The 27,460-nt window shown below is 44.6% G+C and overlaps 1 protein-coding gene and 1 long non-coding RNA gene across 10 annotated transcripts in view; both read right to left on the reverse strand.

The window, feature by feature from the left end:
• The window catches only part of HDAC4 (histone deacetylase 4), a 325,988-nt gene extending 318,575 nt beyond the window's left edge, over nt 1–7,413 (reverse strand). For 8 of the 9 annotated variants that reach the window (XM_075000715.1, XM_075000713.1, XM_075000714.1 and 5 more), the window contains exon 1: nt 7,315–7,413. The gene's annotated coding sequence lies outside the window, so the exon portion shown is untranslated. Of the gene's footprint in view, nt 1–6,690; nt 6,783–7,314 lie in introns of those variants that run through there. The other variant, XM_075000712.1, reaches the window with a different exon arrangement.
• A 13,154-nt stretch (nt 7,414–20,567) lies between these two features.
• Nucleotides 20,568–23,277, reverse strand: LOC142017200 (uncharacterized). Its single transcript, XR_012646483.1, has 3 exons — nt 23,236–23,277; nt 22,449–22,550; nt 20,568–20,703 (listed from the first exon to the last, which is right to left on the reverse strand). It is a non-coding gene; the product is annotated as an uncharacterized LOC142017200 (long non-coding RNA).
• Nucleotides 23,278–27,460: the final 4,183 nt, after the last annotated feature.

A 27,460-nucleotide genomic window follows, 5' to 3' on the forward strand; every position in this document is an offset into this window, starting at 1 on the left:
TGCCGCTAGGGGAAGGCAGGGACAAGACTTTTAGCCTGCCTAGCTGCCTGCAGCTGACCCTGGAAAAATGGCTGGTCACATTTCCCAGGTCCCTCCCTGCAGGGGAGGGGAACTGGGAAACTGACTAGCCATGAACTGATCAGTTTCCTGGGTCCCACAAGTGGCAGGGAGCTGGGAATCAAGCTGCCCCCTGGTTCCCCGCTACTCTGGGAGTCAGGAAACTGACCAGCTCCTGCAAGCCCAAGGGAGCCCTTCCCGCCCCTTGCGTGAAAATTTGAGTTACATGGGGGTTACAGGAATGCAACCACGGCATAACTCGAGATTTACTGTACTGAAAACACTTCCAGGGCACTTGCATTTTTTAAATTGCAGAGAACATTGTATCAAATATATTTCACACAGGCACACTAGTTAGGCCTTGAGCTACAAGTATCAAATTTCTGAAGCACTGATTTTTCTTCTACATAAACCACTACTTTTATGAATAATTAATTTTCCTCTTATGATGCCAACTGGACACCATACTGTACTTCAGAAATAATGCAGGTGGCTAATTACAGTTGAGACTTTCCCCAAGACTAGGTCCCATGCTACTTGCATTTTCAAAGAATCTAAGAAAGGCAGGTTTTCATTTTTACCCTTATGTAATATGAACCCAAGCATTCAACAAACCAAGGATTTAAGTGTACATAACATTAACTTAACCATTTAATTTTTAGAAAAGGGCGAACAGTACTCTGAACACATATTACAATATTCAACTTAAAGAAAAAAATTAAGATTAAATGAGTTCTCTCTCTTAGGCAACCAGACCTGAGATTCAGATTATCTTTGAAAAAGTTACCTTAGGGAAAAAACAACCCTTCTTCTTGAAACTCTAAAGAGCACTGGCAATATGACAGTGCCCAAGGAAGAGTTACACCTATCAAGTCCAACATTTCCACATTATCAATGAAACTAGTGGGTACATTTTCAACCAAAAAAGATGCCTATGACATCCTTAAGCTACACTCCTATTCTCCCATCCTGCTGAGCCCTGGTAGAATAAGTGTACCATATATGAACAATAAATGGTGCATTTAGGGCTACTAAATTGAAGTGTCATGTTTTCTACATCTTCAAATCAAGGACCCATTGGACACAGCTTTCTCTGAATTCTACCCAAAGATGTAAGTCAAAAGCAGTCTCTAGATTTCTGCCTGCAGGGAACTTAGTCAATTTCCATAAAAATCTAAGCTTAAGAAATAAGAACTTACTAAAAAAAAAAACAAAAACAAAAAAAACAAAAAAAAAAAAAACTTACTATTGCAAAGACAACTCGGGTGCTCAAAAAATAAAAGCTGATTCCCTGTTTTCATGAATATGCAGACAGACAATGCCTGTGTCTCTGCTGATGTTCACAGCACTAGAGTATATAAAGAAGAAACTGGGAAATTTCATGGTGTACTATACATGAGTAAAAAGGAAACTCATTCATCAGGTCAATTCAAGTTGCCACTGATTCAGAAAGCTACCACCAGCAGCAACTGCAATCATAAAAGAGTAATTCATCACAGCGAAGGATTTTGCAGATGGTATGGAGAATTTGCTCCCAACCCTGTGATAGCAAGGCTCAGGGTCAACAACCTAACTTCCCAAAAGCTGAATGTGACAATTAATTGCTCCTGGAGACTATCAGTTCCTACTCTTTCATCTTTCAGATCTACCTCAGGCTAGCAAGTCAGCTGGTTTTTCAAGAGTGTCTATTAATTTTGGGAGAGTAATAATGCCAGCTTCTGGATTAGGAGCTGGTATGGAAAAGCTTGCAATTTTCATTTTGTACCATCCTCTATTAAACAGCCTGAATTTGAAGTCATTCTGGAAACTAAAGCTTCACAATCTAACTGAAATCTGCATGTTGTTGACTATCATTTTACATTTTGTTCTCAAACAACGTATGGGCTTAGGTTAAGTAATTAGATTACTAAAAACTTGTACATCCATTACCACCTTATTAAAAAGGTTATTTAAAAAAACTTCTTAACTGTGGTGGGCAAGAGATCTAATTTATGTTGTCAACCCCATATCAGAAACTTTCTGCAGAGATCCTACTTTCTTAATGTTTGATTCCTGGCTTCTAGTTACAACAATGCATTATGGGATTCTGCTGTCACTGCTTTATTACCATTGGCCCTATCAAGTTATTTCCTGTTCAGACTTGCCTGATTACATCTGCTGTAAATTAGCTTACCAACACATTGAAAGTCTGGGCCCATGAACACAAAACTTTCCAGGTGCAATCCACCAGACAGGACAGTGGCTTTTACTCTGAATTTGTTTTCACATTGCCTCCACTCTTAAATTACTGACAAACTTCCCCCTCTGTTCTTGTGTTATCTTCAGAATATATTTGCAGTGGTTTAATCCATTTTAATTTTGCTTCTGTGTTTTGGTTTAGAAATTTAAATATTGAAGTGCAAAGATAGCATTCTAAAGGGACATGAGTGAACAGAGCACCCTTGTAGCCAAGAAGGCTAACAGCACACTGGGGAGCATTTTCAGCGGTTCTAGAGAAGTTGTTGTTCCCCTCTATTAGGCACTGGTGAGGCCACATCTGGAGTACTGTGCCCACTTTTGAATCCCTCAGTATAAAAAGGATGTGGACGTGCTGGACAGCAACAAAAATGATTAAGTGGCTGGAGCACAAGACCTATGAGGAGAGGCTGAGGGATTTGGGCTTATTTAGTTTGTAGAAGAGAAGACTGAGGGGTGATTTAATTCTAGCCTTCAACTTCCTGAAGGAGAGCTCTAATGAGGATGGAGAGAAACTGTTCTCCAGTGGTGACAGATGGCAGAACAAAGAGCAATGGTCTGAAGTTACAGAAGGAGAGGAGTAGGTTGGATATTACGAAAAAACACTTTGCCAGGAAAGTGGTGAAACACTGGAATGTATTGCCTAGACAGGTGGTTGAATCTCCAACCCTAGGAGGTTTTTTAAGTCTGGGCTTGACAGAGTCCTGGCTGGGATGGTTTAGTTGGGGATGATCCTGCTTGAAGCAGGGGGCTGAACCCAATGACCTCCTGAGGTCCCTTCTAGCCCTACGATTCTATGGGACAAAATGGAACACAATTGATATTAATAAAGAATATCTGATAAAAATGTTCATCCCTCAGACATGCAAATATAAAAATCACAATGTTCACAAAGTTTCTCTTACATATTTTGGTTTATACAGAATCTGTGGTCTCTTCTAACTGGGTGGTATTTTACATTTCCAATTGTAATTGAGTGAACAAGTTGTCATGGTTACAATGGAATTGTGCAATAATTTTGTTGCCTTGTAACTGCTGAATATTTGTATACAAGCAGCTGAGCTGTCTTAATTCAATGCCCTAAAATCTTTCAGGCAGACTCTGGAGCTACAATAGTGTCTTAATGTTAAAACCCAAACAATTTCTGACACTTTAATCACCATCCAAATTCAAAGCAGTGACAGATCACATTACAGGAAAAAAAATCCTGTCAAGAATCAGGCTACATAAACTTAGGTTCCTTGGCTTTTTCTAAATATCACCCTTTTTAAGAGCTCTCACTTAGATAACTTCAGGTAAGTTTGTGCCACAACCAAAAGCAATGATAGCAGTGGAGAATACACAAGTCACTTTTATCGAGGCTATAAGGACATCCGTAAATCCAGATGTACTCTGACACCCCCCTTCACTAAGTGTGAAGCTCACCTTAGGTGCAAAGTGCAAACACAAGGCTCTCTACAGGACTTAAATCACAAGTTGGATGGATATACAGAAAGTAAATCACAAGCATTTCCATGGTAGCACATATAGATTTGGATGATGTGAGTGCAAAGAATCTATACAAAGGCTGAGTGACCCCATAGACAAGTACTGCCTTCTGACTCCCCTGATTCCAAGTTATGGGTGATTTTTGTGTACCCAAATCCACCCACATTTCTCAGACAGCTGGCTTACTTGGGAGGAATTTATAGAAGTTTTATTTCACCCTGAAATATTATACAAATCCATTGTAATGGACATTGTTAATTGAAAAAGGTCAACATTTTAAAAATAGCAAGTCAAGTTTATGCAAAGATTTATATGAAAGCTGTCACAGCAAATCTAAAAGCAAACTGAAAACTTCAGTCTCACCTAAATACATATATAAGCCACTTAATAATATACCAGATAGCATTTGGAGGGAAGCTACACTGATCTATTCTCTTTCTTCAAGATGCATATAAAATTAAGTAATAATTGCACAATACAAGTGAGGTTCCTTAAGATGTCGTGCTACACATGCAAAGCCATACAAAAACACCCTCGCAAAAGATTAAAGAAATTCAAGTATGGTACACAGCATTGTCTGCATCTTCCCTGAGAAACTCCTACAGTATAACTGTCTCCCCCTTCCCCCCCCCACACACCAGAGCTCACTAACACCTCCCTACTCATTACTCCAAGACATCATTATTTATTGAACTATGACATGAAAATTGTTGCACAAATCAACATTTCACATAGTAAAACTCCCTTTCAAACATACAATTCAAGGGAATAAGGCACAGTGTATGGGGTAGGCCAGAACATTTTTTGGTAAAGATGATTTGATACAAGGTTAATACACAAACACAAAATGACAGCAGCAACAGCTTTGGAGCTATGAAAATTTGCTAAACAACATAATCTATTGTCCACTCTGGCAAACAAAAATAATTGTCTTATTTTAGTAAATCAATAAGTATTTGGCTCACATAACCATACAGGTAGAATTTTGTAATGCTGATTTACTGAACTCAAACTAATGAAAGAAAATATAAAAACTTATCAAGCATGAAATATATAACTCACATAAGCCAACACACTTTATAGATATGATAAATAAATGTATCAAAGATCAAAACAGCTACACTGAATAGGTGTCAACACCAAATAGTCACTTTTTAAATAAATCATGCATTGTCTCAACCATCATATTAGCACATGTGCAGAAGGTGCAAAAGGACACAATCATCGTTTTAAAAACTTTTACAAGAACACAGAACCCTATACAGCTTTCCCTTAATACTAGAATTATAATGAGGCATTCAAAACAGTACTCAATTACAATTTAAAGAAACATCTGCCTCTCTATATTCAGCTGTCTTCTCTCTCTTATTTCTGTGCTATGAATTACTCAACTACCAAAATTCCATTCTTATCTAAGGGTGTATTGCCTAAATTTACTACACACAGAGTAGCACAACTGGGGAGAAGGGAATTAATTGTCACTCAATTTAAAGGACAAATTTAATTGGCTTAAAAACCAGAATTGTAAACCACTGAATCAATTTGCAAGTGAGCCTTAGCTCTTTTAAAACCAGAACCTCTCACCCCCACCTACACAGATCACACAGACACAGATCTACACAGATCACATCTTCACTACTGAATGGTTGAAACAGAAATATTACTGCACAGTAAAGGAAGATTATTTAGACACGGCAAGGGTCATCCTGCTGCAGAAACAGATTCTCTCCCACACGCATAGCCCAGTTTCATGCAACAGCCTGCCAGCCTCCCAACACACACACTGACTGCTGGATGGACAGAGAGACACAGTGACCCTACAGACAGACATTATGATGGCTGGGCAGAGACACCCAGACACTCACCACCACCTCACCCCACACTCACACACAGAGCATCACTTGAGCAATACACACAAAATGACTGCCAGACCAACAGACCCTGAAAGCCTCCCTCCATGCACAACAGAGCCACTGTCAGCCAGACATACGCATGAACCACCTACAGGCACACAATCTCACCCTCCACACACAGGGACTACTAGACACACAACCTTGCCCCCTCCACACAGGCACACGGGGGCTATTGGACCTCTGTATGTAAACACACACACACACACACACAGAGGCACAAGCACAGTGCCCTGCAGGCACAGGGGCTACTGGACACACACACATATACACACTGCCCCATGGACATACACCCTCTGCCCCACCCACAGAAACTACTAGACACACACACACACACACACACACACACACACACCCCCCATAGACGGAGGGGATTCTAGACAGACAAGCCTCTCTCCACATGCACAGGAACATGGGGTCTACTACTGGACAATACATACACACTGCTCAGCAAACACAATCTCCCCCCTCCACACACACAGGCACCCTGGGCCTACTGGACATAGACACCTACATCCTAACGATACAGAGGCTACTAGACACACAACCAGTACATATGCACTCCCACACACAGGGGCTACTGGACCCATATATACACAGACCACCCTCTTCCCCCATACAAACAGTCCTGGACGGACACACACACACACACACACCAGCCCCAGGCGTTCCTGGAAGCGCGCACACACACACCCTGTAGACACACAACCTCCTCCCCCGTCCATACACACACACCCGCACGGGGCTACTGGCCAGGCACGCGCGCACACACGCCCCGCCCCACCGAGGCAGGGGCCACTGGGCACACAGACACACAACCACCCGCGCACACAGACACACCGTGACTGCCCAGACAGACAGACAGACACACGTTCAGGGGGGGAGGGGCGGGCGGCAACCCACCCACCCACCCACCCCCCGCCCTCGGGCGGCTCCCGGGCCTGGCCCTGGCCCTGGCCCTGGCCCTTGAGGCGCCGCGGCCGCTCCCCGCGCCACTCACCCCCGCCGCATCGTTCCCCGCCGAGCCCCGCTCAGCAGCGAGGCGGCGGCAGCGGCGCGGCTCGCGGAGAGGGTGGAGCCGCAGAGACCCGGCAGGGGCGGGACGTACCACAGCCCAGCCCCACCCGTCTCATTCACAAAAACCCCAGCCACGCCGAACCGCCGGAGAGCGGAGCCCGCATGCCCCGCGCGGCATGGCCCCGCCCAGGGTGCCTGTGTCACCTCACCACCCGCCCCCATCTCCGCTTCTCACTCCCCTATTGGAAACAGAACGGAGGCCCGCCCTCTCCTCACTGCCGCCCAATCACAGTACAGCGTGAGCCTTCAAGCGGCTCAAATGCACCCGCCACTGCCGCGCAAACGCCCCGCATTGGTGCGCCGACCTGCCTATAAACCGCCCGCACGGAACCTTCCGCGTTCTTCGCTCAGTCTGGAGAGAAAAACAGCCGTGCGCGGCTAATCCCTTTAAGGGCCCAGCGGCCGGGAGCTGCCTCAGCACTGTTAAAAGCCGGGGGACAAAAACACTTGCAGCCTTAAAGGGGCCGTACAACGCCAGCCTTCCCGCAGACGCGGGCGCTCAGACTGCGCGGGCTACGCGGCTCCGGCCGGGGGGCTGGGTACTGACCTGTGCGGCGGCGGCGAGCCACGGGGAGGGGGGCCTGGCGCTGGGCGGACACAGCGGCGCGCGCGCCACCAACGGAATCAGCCCGTGATGGGATCCGCCATTTTGGAATTTTTAGATGGAAAGTCACGTGGTGCGACCATTTTTTCCCTCCGCCAATCAGGAAGCGGCAGCTATTTATAGCACCGTTCCCCCACCCGCCCGCCCCACCCCCCTCGCGCATCAAGGGGTGGGGGGAGCGAGCGAGCGAGCGGTCGAGGTGGCCTCGGAGGGCATGCGGGAGCCGGGGGGTATGAAGTGGGGGCGGGGGAGGAGCCCCCCGACCTCTGCTCAGCGCACGTCCCCGCCAGCTCCCAGCGCCTCTCCATTGCACCCCGCCCTGCAGCTCCGCGCTAGCAGCCTGTCCCCCGCGCTGCTCCCGGCCCTGCTGCCGCCGCCTGCCTCCCTCCCACGCGTGCTTGTCCCAGAGCCGAAGCAGGCTGCCCTTGGGATGGGGAACGGGGCCCTTCCCCGAGCCCGTCCGCCGCCCGGCGGCAGCGGCAGCACCTCGGCCCTGTTCCTCCTCCTCCCCCTGCTCAGGCGGGCGCAGGGAGGGAGCCCGGTCAGGTTGTGTCTTCGCCAAGCGAACCCGCAGTCCTGGAGCACTTGACAGACTAACCCACGGACTTACTAGGTGATGAGCTTTCCTGGGAGGGACCCACGTGGGTCTGCCCCACGAAAGCCCAGCACCCCGTGAGTCACTTTCATCACCCTCAGCAGCCACTGCTCGGTGTCCAGTGCCTCCCTCCCTGTTTCCTTCCCTCGGTACATCCTCGTGCCAGCGTTTCAAGTGCTGCACGACTGCGTTTCCTTGTCCTCCACGGCAGCGTTTCTTAAAGTGTCCCGCACAACGCCTGGGGCTCCGTGAACAACTCCCAGGTGTGCTGCACGGGGCTGACACGGTGTTGATATTGCACGCAGGCGGTCTATGTTTTCTGTTATTAAAACCAGATGCAGTGCTACTGTTCCAGTGCTATGACACCTGATTACATTTCTTGTGTGTTTGCCGTAGATGTTGCTGTTTGCGTTTCAGGGTTTTTGTTATGAAAATTTCTTCAAAAAACTGTCAAGGTGTTTCACGGAAAAATATTACTGTTTTGTGTTCAGTGGTCTCAGAAACTGTAAGAAACGCTTATCAAAGGTGTATGTAATAGTATTGCTTAACTCTGTGCCCTCAAAGATCATGTCAATCCCCCCTCACCCCCATCAGCTTATTGACTTAAAAATCTTGAGATTTTAAGTTTTTAATTTCTGTACCTTCTGATTTCATGTATTAGAGGGGTAGCCGTGTTAGTCTGTAGTCTCAAAAACAACGAGAAGTCCTGGGGCACCTTATAGACTAACAGACTTGCTGGAGCATCAGCAGGTCTTTGCTCACAAAAGCTTATGCTCCAAAAAATCTGCTAGTCTATAATGTGCCACAGGACTTCTCGTTTTTTCTGATTTCATGTCTTCAGTGCTCACACTTCCATGCTTGTCTCTAAAAATCACAAGGGCTTGCAACATGCTCTTTATATGAACGCTGAGACTGTCACATCACATGACTCTGATGCTTGATAACACTGCGAGAATTTGCAACTCTGTAGAAAAGTCCTTGGTTTTGTCTCCCCCAGGGGAGCTCAGGGGGAGCTCAGAAGGAATTTTTGGCAGAATTGTCCACAAGGAAGCAGGGACATCCTAAAAACAGGTGAACCCCACCTACTTGGGCAAGACATCTTCTGTGCGAAGGAAGCCCTGCCTAATTTAGTCTGGCTTCTACTAAGCACAGAAAGCCAGCTCCACGGATGTATTCAGGCTGAAGTGAAGTCAATGGAAGTTAGAAGCCTAAATACCATTGTGGATCTGGGTAAAAAAACTCTCGCTCAGGGGTGTGGTTTTCTCTAGGCAAAGGAGCCCCCATCAAATGGTATTAGGACACATCCCACCCCCCAGCAGGGAAATCCTGGCCACTAAGGATCGTGATCCTCCCTTCCTGTCCCCCTGTACAGGTGGAAAGACACCTGTCTGGGACAGAGCTTCCCCATGTTCCATCTCAGGAATGGACGCACTGTGGATTGGGAGGTGCTTGTGGCTCTTTCACAGTGAAAGTGCAGCTCACGGAGCCACCCCATGTGCCCATACACATTATTCTCCACCTACTAGATGGGTTGGAGTAGTGGAGCTACAGAATCCTGCCCCGTAGGGAGCTGAGTTCTAAGGGTTTAACACGGTGCTCTGGCATGCGCCACCTGGTGGGGCAGGCTGTGTATGCCTTGTGGCTCTTGGACTTCTAAAAATTATTGTAGACAGCTCAGGAGTTCAGTAGCTTTGGCCACTCCTGTTCTGTCAGTTCAGAGCAGGGGCTGAGCTCCTTTACCCCTAAGCTTACACAGGAGGTCTTCTTGCAGACTCTCCCCCCCAGCCCCTTCCCAATATACCTCCATTCACTGTTTGAGCTGAATTTTGACTTTTTCTGTCCCTGGACAATGCTGTCTTCCTGGTAAGTAAGTGCCTGGTAATATTGCTCTCGGGACATCTATTTGGAAGTGCTCAGAATAAAGCGAGGATAGTTGTAGGCAGAATATTTGCCTAGAGCCCTGCCTATGGCAACCCCTAAAAAAACCCACACACAACCCACAAACCCACTGGCCTGTAAAGCACAGGGAGCAGCAGTGTCTCCCTCCACTTCCCACAGCCACATGCCAATTCTGACTCAAAGACTGACTCATTTCTGTAGGTAGTGGCCTACACAACCCCATGAAATCCATCAAAGTAAATAATGTAGCTGAGGTCGACCGACTTAGATCTACTTACCACAGCGTCTTCACTGCTGTTTTGACTGGAAATTCACTCCTGTCAACTCTCCCTATTTTAGAGGAAAGAGAATGCAAAATATATTGAACATATGCTACCTGTTTCAATTACTAGTGGAGAATCAGTGTTAATTCTTATGAGGAATTGTCTATCTAGGCTCCTGCTCTTGAGATGCACTCACCCTTCCATTCTTCAGCTAGTATTTTCTGCAAACCTCCTCATGGTATCAAACATCCACTGGAGAGTGAGAAAAAGAACCATATCTGAATTGCTCTAAGTAGCAATCAGGAGTCCTCTGTGCCCCTTTTGCTTACTTCATACTTTCTTGGCAAATATTTAGTGTTTAATTGGATTTTGTACTTTACACAATTATTCTAGTATATTGTAGGATCCTCACCATCTGTAGTTTTTTACTTGGTCTGAGGATTTGGTTGGCAGCACTCTCATTTTGCTCAGAGTCACTCAGCATCATGCCTAAAAGAAAACATGCTTCAAACATTTTGTCTTGCAATTGTCATAAGAATGTGCATTTTTGATCAGACCAATGGTCCATCTAGACCGCATCCTGTCTTCTACAGCAGCTATGCTGTGTGCTTCAGAGATATTAAGCAGGGCAATTTATCAATAAACCTATTTGCCTGATGTCCAGGCCTAACTTTTAGTAATCAGATTTAGGGACAATTGGAGCTTGGGTTTCATCACTGATCATGTTGGCTATAGCCACTGATTGACCTATCCTCCATGAATTCATCCACTCCTTTCTTTAAAGCCAGTTATACTTTCAGCTTTCATGCTGTATGAAGAAGTACCTCCTTCAGTATCCATAGAATAAGTTTATATTATTCACTTCATCTTCACAAGCACAGCCTCCTGCCATTCTCATCTACAAGATTTACAGTAGAGATGCAACCTTGTATTTATGTAGCAGCAACGAAGGGTCCTGTGGCACCTTATAGACTAACAGAAAAGTTTAGAGCATGAGCTTTCGTGAGTTAACTCACTTCTTCAGAACAGTTCAGAAAGCCATCAGAGCTCAAACTTGCCTTCTCTTTAGCACTTCATCAGGCTAGATCTGTGAATTTTACTTGGGGCTATTTGTGGAAACCACATGCAGTTTGGAACTGTATTGCAGAATGTTACAATTCAAGTACTCAAGAGCCCTCAACTCTAAGGTCCAGAGATGCCTGTGCTCTGGGAACTGCAGTGGCTTCCATAGTTCACCAAGGGCCTAATACTTCTCCCCTGGAAATCAATGGAAAGACTCCCACTGGCTTCGAAGGATTCTGGATCAGGTTACTAGCTTTACTTTTATCATTCAAATATTTCTACCAAAGGGTCAGTTTATCCAAGGCATGGTCTGGTATACGTGCACACACGAGATGACCCAGCATGGGACGTTGGTCATCCTGAGCATGTGGAAACAGAAAGCAGATCCTTCTGTGTGGAAAACCTGAAACTTTGGAATGCTCTTCCCTTTAACTTATACCTAAAGGCATCACTGGCATCCTTCTGCCTATGGCTGAAGCCCTTTTTTGTTTCCTTTTTAGTTTACATTGGTTTGAGGGAAGATTTGCTTCTTATTCTTCAGTTGGTGGGGTTTGGAGATTGCTTCTGAGGTGGTCCTGCTGTCTACTTTTTTGGGCCAAGTTGTATGTTCACATGTGCGTACATGCTTTCAGGGTTTTTAATTGCTCAGAGACATGGGTACAAAGCCCAGATTCTCAAAGGTATGTAGATACCAAGGTATAGGAAACTCTTTCATATCTGGCAGCCCCAGGAGATGGAGGTTGCCAGATATTCAAACATTCTGGATAATATAGAGGTGGGCCTAGCAATGCAGAACACTAAAGAGAAACAAGATTAGGTATTAAAAAATGAACAAAAAATGTATGCAAAGTACTTTATTTACCAACAACAGTAGTATTGTATACTGTAAATTTACACTGTATTTGCTGTATTTATTTATATTTACTTTCGCTATATTGCACTTATGGAAAGCGTAATTAAAATTTACTTGTGGTTAAAATGCCGGTTCTTTGACAGTTCCAGATAATAGAATACTGGATATGAAAAAGTTTACTGTACTTCTGAAGATCTGGGCCTAAGTGACTTAGGTATGAAAATTTATTAATAGGGGGTAGTACAGTTCAGAGTAATATTTGGAGTCTCTAGGGGGTATCTTAATTGATCTGACTGAGCTGTGATCATTGCAGGACTCAAGTGTGGGCAGGGCAGGGGGAGATTGATTTATGTCATGGCTTTCTGTTTTGGGGTTCAGCTGGGAGCAGGTTTGGTCACTAGTAAAAGTTAGAGCAGGCACACTGTCCTAAAGGGCCATTCCTGCATCTCAGCATAACAAGCCTTGAAACACTCTCCTGGAATTGCATTTCTTTTGGCCATATCTCCTTGTGGCTTGGAGCTGAAGGCTGGGTCATAGACCCATCCCATTTGCTCCACCCCTTAAAGTACTCCCAGCTGGCCAGATTTGCTGGTTTCTCAGTCTTTTTGTACTGCTGGAGTAGCACACAAAGGTAATAGCAGAAAAGTGAATTGTACCCCAGAAATTGCCTTTTATTTTAGCTGTTATCTTCAAGCTCTGATTAACATACTGGGTAAGTGGGTATCTCGAAAAAGATATCTTCGCATTGGAAAAAGTTCAGAAAAAGGCAACAAAAATGAGTAAGGGTTTGAAAGAGGTGCCGTGGAGGAGAAGTTAAATAGACTAGGATTTTTCAGCTTAGAAAAGAGGAGACGAAGTGGGGAGAAATGAAAGCGGTCTATAAAATCATGAGTGATGTAGAGAAAATAAATAAGGAAAAGGTATTTACTTGTTCCAATAACAGAAGAACTAGAGCCCACCAAATTAAATTAATAGGTAGCAGTTTTAAAACCAACAAAAGGGAGTATTTCTGTACATAATACATAGTCAGCCTGTGGAACTCTTTGCCAGAGGTCATTGGGAAGACCAGGACTTTAATAGGGTTCAAAAAAGAACTAGATACATTGATGGAGAAGAGGTCCATCACTGGCTGGTAGCCAGAACGGGAAGGAATAATGCCCCTAGCCTGTCTGGCAGAAGCTGGGAATAAGCGGCAGGATGCATCACTTGGTGATTGCCTGTTCTGTTCATTCCCCATGTGGTACCTGGCATTGGCCACTATCAGAAGACAGGATTGCTGATATGGACCTTTGTGACCCAGTATGACCATTCTTATGCATCAATTAATATCCAGTCCAAGCTAATCAGAGCTTGGGCACAATGGCTGAAAAGTCAAATCTGTTGCTGTCCCTTTAAATTAAAAATCAGAAGTTAACATGAGAAAGCATTTGTACTATATGTTAAATTCAAGTACATTCAGGGTAGTCTGTTTTCACACTGTAATTATTCTGAAAAGTTTACTTAAAAGCTATTGAAATCCAAAAAAATTCTGCACGGCTAATTCATAAAGGCTTAAATGAGATACAATTAAAGTACTTCCCGCCCACCTCTACCTTATCTTTAGCTGATCCCTACTTCTTGTCTGACAAAATGGTTACATTTATGATGTTCTTCACAAGGAAACAGACATCACCAAACCCGACAAGCCTCCCTCCCCAGGCATGTGGCCTGGGCGAACGGTGAGTAAGGCATGTTTGCTGTTCCAGGAACAGCTGCAGCAAGGTGGCCCAGCTGGGGGTCAGGGGTGTCCTGTTGTACTTTCCTCCCCAAACAGGCATGCCCCAGCCCTTGATGTTGGTGATGTCACACTGGTGAGTACAATTTAAACTTTAGGCACAAGTTTCTGCTCACTAATTGGTGTTTTTCCCTCAGCATTCTCCTGACCCTGCTCCTCACGGTCACTCTACCACCACCCTTACTCTTCCCAAAGCATTCAGCTCTGTCCCTTCCTCACTTCATCATTCCTTTCCCTTTCTTTCCATGTGCCCTTGATTCTGTTTACCTGCTCCTTTCTGCCATCCTACTCTTGCCACCACAAAAAAGCCCTCTCAAGGGTGAACTGATATAGCTCCCCCCGTCGTAACATTGTTTGTCCTTTTCCATACAACTTGTCCATGTTTTAACTTGTTTCTTCTCTATCCCACCATCCCACAAGATTCCAAAGCAGAGAGAAAGCGGGGACAAATATTGGAGCACCCAAAGGGACACATGTCTCAAAGAACTCTAGTTACTGTTGAAGGTAAGCAACCTTTCTTTCTTCTTCGAGTAGTTTCCCACGATGTGCTCCACTTCAGGTGATTCTCAAACAGTCCTTCCAGAAGGCAAAGGGAGCTTTTGAGATGGATCAAATACTGATGGCGGTATTGTCCCAAGAGCAGCATCTGATCTGGAGGTATACCAGGGCATAGTGTTTGAGGGAAAGTACAGAATGCCCCCAAGTTGCAGCTCTGCAAATTTTAAGAACCGGTAACATTTTCCAACAGGGTCATAGATGTAGTTTGGGATCTTCTAGAATGGGCTGTTACTCTAGATGGGACCTGAATGTTAGCACCCCCATAACAAGAAAGGAAACTTCTATGAGCAGTGAATTATGACACAAGAGTAAACACTCTGATGGTAAATAGACTGAAAACCAATCCTTGGACTCTAGAGAGGGCATTATGGCTGAAAGAGTTATTATCCTGAATTTCGGCAACATCACAAGGATGTTTACGCATCACGGTTCTAATATTAACTTCCATTTCCCTTTTCCTTTTGGGAACAAGAATCTACTAGGGCTAGGTCCCCTCCTCTCCTGGACTGGAACTGACACTTTGGCTGTGCATGGGAGCGAAATGACTTCCAGTCTTAGCACATGTTCATGAATTGGGTCCCTGAGCAGGAATGGGCTGGGACAGAGAAGTGGAAGTAAAATGGATGGAGTGTTGTAAGTGCCAAACCCCATTTGTCAGATGTAATCTGCTCCCCTGCAAGTCAAAATTGGGAGCGTGAGAGGTTGAAGTGTGGTTATTCTAGAACAGGATTTGCCAACCTACTGGTCAGGACCCAAATCTGGGTCACAATTACATTTAAAAAGTGTTGCTGCCTGGGCTGGGTTGGACGGCTCCATTGTTGGCTCTTAAGAACACTCCCAAAGTGGTTTTCAACTTCTGAATTGGATTAACAGCTGTCAGGTGGTTAAGCCAATCAATTACATTGAGAACCATTTCAGCTGCAGGGCAACAAACTGCACACCTGAGGAGCAGCGCCCAGCTCAGGTAAGGTGGGGGCCTGGGTCTGAGGTTGGGAGAGCGGAGCTGATCAGCTCCCTGACTTTCAACTTCTGCAAGAGGTCGGTTCCTCCCATCCCCCAGCAAGGTTCCTGCAGCTGGCACTGCTGGCGGGGCTCTGCCCCAGCTGGTTTCCAGCCATGGAGGTTAGGGGTCACCCCAACCAGGGTTCCTGAAGCTGGCTCTGCCGGTCAGGGCTCTGTTGCAGCCAGCTTCCACCCATGGAGGTCGGGGTCCCCCCCCCACAGCCAGGATTCCCATGGCTGGCGTTGCTGACTGAAGCTCTGTGCCCCAGCTGGCTTCCAGCTGTGGGGGTCGGGGTTCCCCCTGCACCCAGGTGGCTGGCGCTGCCAGCTGGAGCTCCACACCCCCACTGGCTTCCAGCCGCAGGGGTCCCTGTGCCTCCCCTAGCCCGAGTGACTCCTAGCCCTCCATGTGACTCCTCTAGCCCCTGATTGTGGGGTTTAAGCCGGGGGGGGGGTGGTTTGAGGATGAGTGTCTTTTCACCACCACAACTTTGATAAACTACAGTAAATGTAGTGTTATTTTATTAATATATTTCCCCTTTTCTACGAAATAACTATTATGAATATATAAACATGAGGAGGCACAATTTTATATTCTTGCCTCAGGTGCAAAATTAGCTAGTTATGGCACTGCCACATCTCCCCCCATCCCCCAGTTTTTGAATTGCCTTGGGGCACTCAGGCTTCCTGAATTGTCAGAATGGGCCCCACCTGCAAAAGGTTGGGAGCCTCTGTTCTAGACCCTCTGCCAACCAGTGAAATTGTTGTTTCGGTCAGGAGGAGGGCTGGATGGCGGTCGATGTATTAAGAGGCTTCTTTTGAAATCTTGGTCTCTTTTTAGGTGGTTCAGCAAATCTGTGTGTCAAGCTGTACTGCAGTAATTCATGAAGGTGAATACCAGCCTCAGGGCAGATTGTTAAGAACCAGGGCTCAGCCCCCAATTTCACCGTGAATTCTATACATGCACTTCATTGACCAGTCATCAAGTCTAAACTTCTCAGGCACAATTACCACCATAACGTGTAGTTACTGACATCCCTCTTGGGCTTTCTGAGCTGTCTGACTACCCAGATGAGCATATCATTGCAACAGATAGTTCCATACACTGGTGATCACAGCTAAGTTCAAGTTACTCCATTCCCAAAGGACCAGTAATTTACCCCTGGTCAATTACACTTTGGAGTTCACACCAAAGACAGCACTTGTAGTCAATCCTATAATAAGCCATCTGCAGGTTTATTATACAGGGAAAGGAACTGAGCTATTTACAGCCAGCAGATTTACCCAGCATTCCTCAGGTCCTTAAATCAAGTTTGTTTGTTTCTTAAATAAAAAGGAAAATGTACATGCTTTATCAAATAATTGTATTTTTCAAAAAGTGTTATTTTCTATTTCTTAAAAAAGGGATAGCTGAAATTTGTCCACTTAGTTTTTCAGTAATTTTTTTAAATAGGAATTCCATCAGGCGTATGTTTTTCCTTTATCCCTATACACTCTTATCATTCGCTGTTTTAACAAAAAAGAGCTATAGTCAGTTTGGTTTCCAATGGCATTTTCTTCTAGTTTTCAAATGAGAAGTGTTGATTTAGCTGTGCCAAAACAGAGCATGACTCCAAGGCTCTGTCTACACTAGAGCAACCTGTCAATGGAAGTTACTGTTGGAAGACATCTTCTGACAAAACTTCTGTCGACAGATTGTGGCCAGACTGCAAAGCAGATCAAAAGAGCAATCTGCTTTGTTGACAGAGAGCGTCTGGACTGCCCAGCTGCTCTCTCGACAAAATGGCCACCTGGAAGCACAGCAGACAGGGCTGCCTGGTGTCCGGGAAGCCCTGTCCCTCAACAGAAGGCCCCCAGAACGTCCAGACTGGCTTTCTGTAGACAAAAGGATTCTGCCTCATGGGGAAGCAGCAAAATGCTGTCAACAAAAGTGCTGCAGTCTGTTGATTTACTGTGGACAGAACACCTTGGGAATGTGGATGCTCCACAGTTTTTGTCGACAAAACTCTCTAGTGTAGACAGAGCCCAAATGTCTCTGTTTTATCTCTTTTCTGTGAGGTTCACTGGGAAGCAATTCTATTTCAGGTTCATCCTATTCTTCTGGCTCATCTTGGTTCTGTCTCTTTCAACAGTCACTCAGCTATGTCAGTTCTGAGGACCGTGCTTGATTTGGTGATTTTGTCTTTTTTCTGTTCGGTTTTACGAGAAGCAGTCCCATTCCAGGCTCATCCCACTGTCCTTGCTCGTTGCTGAGCTTCCATTATGATGGCCTGAAATGCTTCAGTATTTTTACCGAACGTCTCTCTCTGTAAAAATCAGGAATTTCCTGTAGTTGGTGTTGTTATACTTTGCCATCAGAGCTTGGGCCATTCCCAATTTTAAACTGTAGTGTCATGGAGGAATACCTCCAGCTCCTTCTGGCTTTTAAGGGGTAAACGACAATTGGTGGTGGTTGATGCCTTCCACACCTAAAGATTTAGGTGCGAGATGTGAGAATAAAAATCTTCACAAGTTTTTTTTACTGGGATGTAATTCTTTTTGTCGACACATTTGCATGGAGTCAGTACAGTAGTTAGAGTCTGCCAGAGGGTCTTGATGGGTTCACATAAAGCCTTATTCACCAGCAAAGCCATTCAACCAGAAGTTGCCTTGTGAAGGATGCCTAAAATTTTGTGCTGAGAATCTTGGATCTCCTCCAAGAGGATGTGGAATGAGTCCGCAATCCATTTTATAAGCTCTTGAAACTACTTGAAGTCACCAGCAGAAGGTGAGTGAGGCATCACAGTCTCTTCTGGTGAAGATGAGGAGATACAGGTTTGTATTATCAACTCCTTGTCAGCTCTAGCCTCTTGCTCCTAGAACGACTCCTCCTGTGGTCGCTGAAGCAGGTGGCATGCCAGAGGAGACTGTCTTCTATTATCGTCCCTACTTGACTAGCTAATAGGCAGCCCCCAAGCCCCAGTAAAGACACTGAGGGGGCAAGGGGGGGAAGAGCATCCAGCGCTGTTCATACCAATGAAAAGGGGCACAAGATTGTCTCAACTTAGGAGCTTCTCCCTGTGAATATGTCAAGATAGGTGTTTCTGTGCTGGTCTGTAGGAGATCCCTGAATAGAAATCTGAGGAAGTGGCTTCAGCATAGTCCAAAAGAGGAGCAGACAGCAGAGGTGATAATTCCTGTCTGTCTGGTCTTGGAGATGACGGAGAACAAGCAGGTACCAGGAGGAGTTAAGATCTCTCTGACCCATCAGATTCTAGTACTGACAGTTTTTCAGGAACCCATTCCCAAAGGAAATTTGGGCTCATCTGAGACAAAAAAGGCTTTGGACACTCTAAATTTTTGACTACTGGGTGAATCTACATTGAAACTGAGCCAGACACTGCAATAGTCATAGGCAGTACCAAGGATGCAGTTGGCTTAGGTTGTTCTGGTTTAGTAGATAGTGCTCGTACTGAACTATTGATGGATTGGAGGTACCACTGGAGTAGCCTGAAACACCAGCCTGTGTATTTTGGGTAGCCTGGAGAGCACTGTAGATGGTGTGGACTTCCATAACACAGCAGTTAGAGTCTTTTGCCGGAGTACTGAAGGTGGCTTTGGCACCATGATAAGGCTGGTACTGTAATTCTTCTTAGAGATTATCATTTTTGACAAAGAGCTCCTAGTACTGAGAAACCCTGGAGTCTCCAAGGTGTGTATTTTGGGACTCGAGATCTCCAAAACAGCTTATTTCTGCAATGACTGAAGCCCATTTGAAGCAGTTTCTTTCTGTGGAAGTCTGGAGTTCCTCATCATGGGAGGCGCGCTGGTACCCTGTGTTCCTATCCTGCAAAATTATAGGTGAACACGTATGGATACAGATGGGGCACCATGCTGACTTGGAGGCAGATATATCAAGATTGTTTGGGTCGTGCACCAAGACTGGTCAAAGAACATGGTACATCATGAGAAGCCTAAGTCTAATCTCCCTTTGTTTTTTTTAAACTAACTTTTGAAGGCTTCCAGCCCAAGCCCCAAAATGTCTACAATGCAATTAAACAGCTCCTTAGCTCAAGCTGTTGACATGGGTAGATATATCCTCTGTCTCAGGGCAAACAAGGACCTGAACGTAGTTCACACACACAGCTCTGTAGGACTTTGGAATGGGGCACAAGGAGATCTAGAAAGCCTACACGGGCCAAACAGGCATTGCTCCTAAAAATCTCTCATCAAAGACTCACATACAACTGAAGAGGAAAACCCATTGGGACACTACTCAAAGAAGGAACTACAGAGGATTTTTTTTTGTTTGTTTATTTTGTTTTTGTTTTTGTTTTTACTTCTGTACCCCTAAGATCAGTCCTAACTAGTAAAGAACTAAATCACATTCTTTAACCAGATGGTTAAGTCCCATGAAACCATGGGCTGAAATTGAATAGGGAAGGCTTGCTAAGTCAAAGTGACAGTAATTACTAACAGCTTATTCTTCCAACTCTCCTGTTTTATGAATGAGAATATAGTTACCGATTATTAACTTGCAAGAAAAAAATGCCTCACCAATTCAATGAAGAAAAAAGAAGAGACCAAGACAGAGAAAATAAGAGAGAGACACTGAGTCTGTAAAACTCATTCCATTTTCAACCATCAGCTAAATACAGGATTGTGATCAGCCACTGGGGAAGAACTGTGGGTGTGTAGTCTGTGCGCGCCCAGCGGGAGTCTGAAAGAAAATATTGATTAATTTTCCCATTATTTTTCCTTTGGTCAAAAAATAAAGACACCCTGTCGTGTGGAGGGTAAAAAGTCAATTAGAATTGAAATAAATGTAGAGGGGGAAAAACGAAAATAAAACTCAGCATAAGAGAACAGGTTATCTTTTTCAATAAAAATATATGCAGCCTGGTCCCTGGGTGTCGGTTTTAAGTGAAGATATTGACTTCCAGCTGAATGACGAGTAGAACATCTTTCTACTGAAATATTGATAGTAGATTACACTAAACCACAAACTATCTCCATAAAGCCCATCATTTCTAATCCTAATGGTGTTTTCTTTCCTTGGGATGACTACTACATTCATGATATAATGGCTTTATTCTATCTTGGGGAAAAACTTTTTACTGTGCAGCTAAATTAACTTGTCAAAAGACTTCAAACTTCGGAAGCTTTTACAGCGCAATTCAGAGCTATTATTCAAGATTGAATGAGAAGGCTGTGGACTGTAAAAGCTAGCAAAAATACATTTCATAAGCATTCATGGACTGAATGAAATACTTACTTTTTGTTCAGGTTGTATGTCTTTCATTGAGTAGTCTCCAAATTGCTGTATTTTGCCTATAGACCCTTGTCTCTGTAATGAAAGACAGTAGGCTTTTTATCTGCTACCATCCAATGTATACTCCCTCATGTCCTCTTGATAATATTTAGATTGTATCAAACTAACTGTCAGACAGCTCTCCAGAAATGTAGAGTGCTTGAGAAAAAGAGGGCTCACTGCTAAAACTAGGGAGAGAGCAGTAATCTAATACAGTGTCGTTGTTGTACAGGCTGTTTGTAAGGGCAGAATCACAGTGTTTCATAGCCTGTTACAGCCTAGGCATGCAAATGCAAATTGCTGTTTATATCAGTCATGCAGGTAGTGGGAACTGGTCACATCCTCATGTCCTCAAAAAGAGGTAGCTCCTATCTTCATAAAGCACAAGAGGAGTGGTTCTCCATGTGCATCTCTCTGGATATCTAATGGTGATTCCAAGGCTTAGGTCAAGATCTGGTGGAGCCCTCTCCATGCATCCAGGAAAAGGGAAGAAACTGAGCAATAGGGTTGCCACCATTTCTGAAGCTTTGTAAGGCATTCCCCAAATTTAGAAGACTGTCCTGCCTCCCTCAGCTCTGGGGCTGATGAAAGAAAAAGAAACAACGCCCCATAAAATACCCTTTGGAGTAGACGGTGTATATGGCTAGGAGACCACTGAGTTCAGGGCTCACCTTTTCCATTACCTGATTTCATACATCTGTGCATTTCACACCCTTGTGCCAGAGCAAAGGGATGGACAACTCTCATTTCCCGTTTTACAGATAAGGAAGCAGCTGGCAGAGTTGGGACTGGGACCTTGTCCTTGTATCTATCATACCAATCTCTCTCTCTTCTACACAGGCTGTCAGAAAAAATCAGCCACAATGTCCTTGGTGTGCTATCTAACCTCTGCCCTAATCAAGGGGCAAAACTACCCTCACAGAGCCAGGAAGAGAACTCTGGGGTCCTAGCACCCAACATTCCACTGAGCTCTCACAAATAATTGCATAATCTGGTGGCAAAGAGCGAGTCACGTCTCCCATCAATGACTGCACCAGAGGACAACAACCTACTACTACCACCACCACCAAGATCTTACCTCCCTTTGGCTTACGTAGTAGTAACCTGTGTTGTATGTGTCAATGTCAAACCTTGCTGACAAACTCTATTGGGGAAATAGGATATGCATTCCTGTAGCATAATTAAATAGTGTAATTAAAGACTGAATCATAATGCATATGAACAAAAAGCAAAACACTGTAGAAGCAATCTGAATTCCCTCATTTCCTAACTTCCGTGTGCACACACAAACTGCCTCTTAAGTTAGCACTTACTGGGAGATTGGCTGTCCCAAAGCATTATTATTGAATTACAAAATCTTTCACCGGTTTCAATTTGGCTAAGCTCCATGGGGAGTCAACGCTGTTCCCACCAAAAGGATGTTTGGTAACTCCTACATCAGATGCATTTGGAGGGTGTCACAGTAAAAACTCACCTTCATGCTTTGCACATTATTGGCAGATTCAGCAGAAAAACTGAACTATGCCAATGATCATAAGCACTTTTCTAATTTTTTTTCTGCCAGATGACAATTCTATTAACTGATAGTATTTCCTAATTCCCTTTCAAAAAAAGTAGTTAATGACTAAGATCAAGGTATCAAAAAGGCATGAAAAAGTCATGCATAAAGGTGACAGTGTTGTGATAAACATCCGTTACTTTATAATGGATAGGAAGATGTTTACTTATTGTGAAGCCAGCCTGAGATATCCCAAACTTTTATTTTCCTTGCTTCTAAGCACCTCAGTTTTGTAAACTGTGTTATATCAGTGGTTCTTGAGCTGTCCCGTGTTGCAGTCCCATTCAGCAATGGAAAAGAAAGGGCAGGACTTCCTTCCATTTATCTGTAAAGAAAAGCAAAGTGATCAGGTCATAATCTCCCAAGGTCTGTCTGCAATGCCCTAGAGGTTGAACACCATGTGGTAGAGAACATCGCTGTCACCTAGCAACCTTAACACATTTTTTAAGTGAAGCATTTTATTTTTGGAGCATACAGATGGGAGGCAAAATTCAGAGGGTCTCAGGGTTTACCTGGCCCTCATTCAGGCAGAGCCCAAATGTGGTCGAGGGCTGAGTAACAACTGGACAAAGACCTTAGCGTTATGGCCAGTGTATGAAGATTTGCTAGGGGAGGAGAGGGAATGGACAGCCATAGGACCAGAGTCTGATTTTTCTTTTTTTCAGAGCAAGCATGGCAAAACAGTGCACAAGGTGTAGTTAATGAGATGTGGAGCAAATGAGAGTTTGAGCTCAAGCCAAACATTCAGGTTTCTGACAGTAGACTTTGAGTTGGGGTAGAATATGGTAGTGGCAGGTCTTGCTGAGGTTTTTTCTTAGGAGATAATGGAAGAGGTGTGAACCATGAAGGGGACAGAATTGTTGGGTACCAGTGGCACAGAAATAATACTGGAGGTTGATTTTTAATTAAGGATTATCCATGGCTGGTCACAAAAAAGGAGTTTGATAGCTGTAAATAAAACTGGATTAGAAGAAACCAGGGTGGCACAGAAAAATGGTATAGGTGATTACCAAATGCTTTCAGACAGGATGTTCCAGGATCTAGGACTCTATCTTGGGACTTAGGAGATCAAAGTTGAACCTTTGTCTAGTCAATATTTCTGTGCCTCAGTTCTCCATCTGTAAAATGGGGACAATAGCATTTCCCTAATGTTAAGATAAATACACTGAAGGTTTTTGAAGGTTTCAGATACTGCCCTAACGGCCACCATATACACAGCTTAGATAGATCCACATATTGAGCAGATAATAAACCAAAAATGGAAAGAAAAAAAAGCTGATTGACCAACTTACATCCAGGGGCAGCTTGTGAAAGGAGCAGATGCCTAAATGGAAATGAAAAAGGTCTTTTTCAATAAAGGTAATTAGGGAAGAATATTTTTTTCAATATGCTTCTAAAACAGGAATGAGAAGATAGGCAATTAGCTGTTTGAGAAACGCATCGCTGCGAGAGGTTTTTGTTTTGGTTTTTTGTTGAGGGGCCAGTCTTTGGGGGACCAGGGAAAAACATCAGTAGATGCTAATTTTCTGATTCATAAAATCACAGAATACTAGAACTAGAGGGAACCTCAAGAGGTCACGAAATCCAATCCTGTGCCCTCATGGCCAGGCCAAGCACGATCTACTGACAAAAGTTTGTCTAACCAGCTTTTACGTATCTCCAGTGACGAAGATTCCACAAACTTCCTAGGCAATTTATTCCAGTGCTTAACCATCTGGACAGGAAGTTTTTCCTAATGTCCAGCCTAAACCTCCCTTGCCTCAATTTAAGCCCATTGCTCCTTGCCCTACCATCAGAGCTTTAGGGGAATAATTTTGATCCCTTTCCTTGTAACAACATTTTAGGAACTTGAAAGCTGTTACTATGATTGTAACTGGTGAGGTTCAAAAGACAGAAGACATGCTGAGAGAAAACAGACATATAAATAATTTGTTTAGGGACGTTAAGTTGGAGATTTTTAAGATCAGGTTAGACAAACGTCTGTCAGGGATGACCTAGATGGTGCTTGGTCCTGCCATGAGAGCAGAGGACTGGACTTGATGACCTCTTGAGGTCCCTTCCAGTCCTGTGAAATATGTGATGCATATATTTGCTGAAGGAATGAGGCCAGAAAGGATGTACGGGGAGCTTATGGGGAGAGTAGGAAGGGGAGGATGGCATGATAGTTGGAGGAGTACACAAAGGACTGGAAATAATACACTGGCAAAAATGTTCCTGCAGAAGCTAGTGATCTTTTTATGCAAAGGACTGAAACTCTGTGTCCACTATCCTTGAAAACACTCAGTGTTCCATGACATGTACAACTGGCACAAAGCGTGAAATAGATGGGCCTCTAGCCAGCATAGCTGCTTACTCACGTTTTTAGCCTCTTGTAAGTAGCCAACCCTTGTGCCAGCATTCAATGTCATAGCATGTAATGGCTATCACAAGACAATGTACTCTCTGTGGCTGCTGTGTGATTTCCTGCCTAATATTGGGAGCTTTGGAGGTGCAATGTGGTACGGAAAAGCTGAGAGCACTTTAGCCATTGCTTGAAGGCTAGAGACATTTTAACAGGGGGTAAGTCTGCACTTACCATGCTGCAGCTTCTCCCATCATCATAATTAATCCACTTCCCAATGGGGGATGTCCCCTCATCAGCACAGCACAGCACTGTCTGCATCGGGGTTTAGGTCAGTGTAACTCTATCATTTGGGGAGGGTGGGGGGAGATTTTTGTCTCCTCTGAGTGACCCAGTTGTACCCATGTAAGTTTGGAATACAGACTGGCCTGAGCTGCAGGAGGCTAACAACTAGCTGAAAGTTGTCTTTCACCCAAGGTTTTATTTATTTTAATCTAAAAAACAGACCAGGAGCCTCAGCACAGCTGCTGTGACAAGAGACAACTAGGGGAGTAGACACTGTACTGCCTTTCACTTATTACACTCAGGGCTTGTTTATACCACGGGGAAGACTGACCCATTCAGGTTCGATCTTATGGCGTTCAATTTTGCACATCTGGTACAGGAGTAAGGGAGGTCGACAGGAGAAACTCTTCTGACAACCTTTCTCTATGTGGACAGCCAGGTAAATCAATTGCAGATAAGTCAATTTTAGCTATGTAATTGCTGTAGCTAGAACTTCATATCTGCAGTTGACTTACCTGCCTAGTATAGACCAAGCCCACGATAATCTCCTCGTTATCTTTGTCCACTCACTGGGGATTGTCAGTTGATGTGAATGCTGAGGAATGGTCTTTAATCAAGGTGATGTTAGGCATCAGAGTTACATACACCTGATTGGAAGCAGAAAGGGCCAGTAATGCTCGATGACTTATGCTGTACACTATTCGGAAATTCAGCACTTTTGTTGGCCGCAGTTCCTCATCACATCGTTTGACCAACGTGCCAGAGGAACAATTTCTCCTTTAACCACAGTAATGTGATAGAAACAATTGGCAGCAAATGTGGCAGGCAAAGCTCTGAAGAAGTGTCCCACTCCTTTCTACACTGGACACAGGTATTCTGAATCTATGCAGTTCCTGAATACACGCATCTCTTAAAAGGATGTGAGCAACTCTGCTTTGTGTTTGGCCAAAACCTCAATCATAACGTTTTGCCTTTCCTCTGACAAAACCAAAGCCACAGCTAGTATTGGCTTTGTACCCGCTACAAAGAGCTGAAATACCTCTTATCTTCTCTCTCTACTTTAAATACTTCTAAGGCAGCAATTATTGCACTGTCGTATCCTTTCCTACATAGCTACCTATTGGCTTTCTAGGAAGCATGAAGACAAAAATGGCATAAAAGAAAGAGGCATGTGACCAAACTGCAGCCTAAAGGAAGAGGGACTGGAGCAGAGTAGAAGGATGCACCATAATCAGGGGGTGGTCCCATTCCATAAAAAACACCTGAACACAGAGAGCCAAAATGATGCAAACAGATTTCTGAAAGGCTACAGTATGGTCTGCAACTCATATTGCCAGAGTAAACGTGGGAGGCGCTATACATCGAGCAAGGTTTATAAGCTGGAGAGAGGAGGTGGATGGGACAGATGGGTAGTGGTAGAATGGTCAAGGTGGGACAAAGTTCTCTCTTGGCTGCATCTAAAGCAGAAGGGGCAACCTGGGCTAGTGAGTGGGCCATATGGGTGGTCCTCCATCTCAGTGGGCAGCAAGACTGTCATATCTAAGACAGCCCCCCAGTCAGCAACACCTCCCTTCATGTGCCCTAGCTTTAAGTTCATGTCACTTTCATAATACTGGTAGGAAAAAACATAAGTGGATGAAAACCAGCAGAGTCAGGCAACCCTGCACATGGGCAACAACAAACACAAGTTCTCATTTGCCATACACAGAAACCCAATGGGCTGCAGGTTGCCCACCACTGAGCTGAAGAGTAATACACAGGAGAGATTCAAATGCTGCCTGGCTAGTTAGCAGAATGCCCACAGCCAGCAGTATGGGTTTCCATTGGTGGTGCACGGTGGGCCAGCTGCAGAGGTACCATCATGAAGGCTGCCACGCCTTGGTGCATGTAACAAAACTTATTCCACAAATGGATAGAAAAAATTGCAAGCGGCTTAACTATTAGAGGTTTGGAGGGTGACTATTTAAAATCTAAAAATATGTTTAAGGGACAAGATTGTTAGCTGCAAGCATGGAGATGCCTCTCTCTATACATCCCCCTTTTATTCGTGGGCAGGACTCAGCTGCCGATAAGGTGCAATGTTCCCTGTAAGCGGTGTGTTTGTGCAGCCACTCAGGAAATTCAGATGCTGTCAACTGATTAGGAGGGCACCCATGGGTAGGTTTTGGGTCTCTGTTGGTGGTGCACATCACACATGCCTCAGTGCACATAAAAATATTATTCCACATATGGATGGAAAAGATTAGGAGAAATAAGGTGATGGTCTTTTAACTCCCAGGCACGACAGAAGCCTCTCCATGGGATCCTGAAGATGCGGGGGAAGAGACTGGGTGGACCGGATGAGAGGACTGCACAGCAATTAGCCAAAACAGATAATTATCTTTTCAGCAGATCATCCCAGCAGCAGATAGGTGTAGACAGGAGACGCTATCACAAGAGTCCAGTGGGGCTGAGGGGGTAAGGAGGCACCAGGCATATGGTGACACAGGCCTTCTGCAGCATTGCCAACCTTCAGTGTTCGAAACGCATAAGTCAGACTCAGCAAAAAATCAAGAGATTGGCTTTAATACCCTCATAAGCTTATGTACAAATAACAGATTTGGTGTTTA

The sequence above is a fragment of the Carettochelys insculpta genome, chromosome 8, assembly GCF_033958435.1.
Source record: "Carettochelys insculpta isolate YL-2023 chromosome 8, ASM3395843v1, whole genome shotgun sequence".
NCBI classification, from domain to species: Eukaryota; Metazoa; Chordata; order Testudines; family Carettochelyidae; genus Carettochelys; species Carettochelys insculpta.